Source organism: Terrapene carolina, unplaced genomic scaffold (genome assembly GCF_002925995.2).
Source record: "Terrapene carolina triunguis isolate 2854851 unplaced genomic scaffold, T_m_triunguis-2.0 Scaffold46321, whole genome shotgun sequence".
NCBI classification, from domain to species: Eukaryota; Metazoa; Chordata; order Testudines; family Emydidae; genus Terrapene; species Terrapene triunguis.
The window spans coordinates 1,901-3,239 of record NW_020710672.1 but is presented as its reverse complement, the minus strand read 5'-3'; the positions used below and the strand labels follow the sequence as shown (position 1 = coordinate 3,239).

The 1,339-nt window shown below is 36.1% G+C and overlaps 1 long non-coding RNA gene across 1 annotated transcript; it reads left to right on the top strand.

Moving 5' to 3' along the window:
* Window positions 1-226: 226 nt before the first annotated feature.
* On the top strand, window positions 227-886 carry LOC112123430. The gene is made up of 2 exons (XR_003369533.1): window positions 227-365; window positions 690-886. It is a non-coding gene; the product is annotated as an uncharacterized LOC112123430 (long non-coding RNA).
* Window positions 887-1,339: the final 453 nt, after the last annotated feature.

Here is a 1,339-nt window from a genome sequence, read left to right as displayed (position 1 = left end):
GGGTATCAATTTGAAGAGCCAATTCTTTGTTACAGCTCTGTTGCATTTATTAAAGAAACTGCTTCTTTTGTGCCCCTCTACTCCAATTTCAAATGCTCTAAGGAAGTTTAGAAATTTGTTTTTTAGTTATACTCTGGTTTCTCTTCAGATCGTATAAATCTTTCGCCTTTTACTATGTACATTATACAGTTGATGCCAGCAGATGGCTACTTTCAGTTACAGCAATTACTTTTTTTTATTTCAGTGGTGTAGAGGCTAAACAGCCCAATTCTGCCATCAGGAAATGTGTCAGAGTTCAGCTGATCAAGAACGGCAAGAAAATAACAGCCTTTGTTCCTAATGACGGTTGCTTGAACTTCATTGAGGTGAACAATGAATCCCTAAAACTTTTTGTTGTAAATTGGCTCCATGTAATACAGCTCAAAGTTACATTATCGGCACTATCTGTGCAGGGGCCTGTGGTCATCTGAAGGAAATTATTATTACTTTCTGCTTAGTAATATTATTTTTAAATGTCAAGTATCTTAATCAAAACATTAGCATTTACAGTACATTTACATGTAAAGGGTTTGTTCAACCAATGCAATTTGCTTTTCTAAATATTCTTAAACTTTTTTTTATTTGGGTTCTCATTTGACTGAAAATTGTTTAATTGAACGTAGTAACAATCTTCCTTTCTTTCATTGTAGGAAAATGATGAAGTTCTAGTTGCTGGCTTTGGTCGGAAAGGTCACGCTGTTGGTGACATTCCTGGTGTCCGCTTCAAGGTTGTCAAAGTAGCCAATGTTTCTCTCTTAGCCTTGTACAAAGGCAAGAAAGAGAGACCACGATCATAAATTCCTGTCATGCCATCTAGGCTACTAATAAACTTCAGTTTGATAAACGGTGTGGTTTTTCAAGTCCTCCATGCAATGAAATATTGGGGCACATGTTTTGATGAACATTTTTTGCGTGTACTGTTGCTTTTTGAAACACTTAAAATATTGTTCTAGTGCCTGAAAACATGAAACTGTTTTTTAAAAAAATGGCTTTATTTACTCTAAACTAAATTAAAAATTCCCCTGTATAAATGCAGAAAAGTGGATGTTCCCAATTTAACGTGCAGTTAGATCTAGTATCTTTTCTAAAGCCATGTCTACACTACAAAATTATGTTGACCTAACTTACGTTTGTGTATAGCCACCGCAGTTATAAAATTGCTAGTGTGCGCACAGGTGGTTCCTTGTGTTAGTGGTGCGCATCCATTACCAGGACCACTTGCATCAATTGTATTGGGGCATTGTGGGACAGCTCTTGAAAGCTAGTAACAATCAACATAAGCAATGTAATATCTCCACTG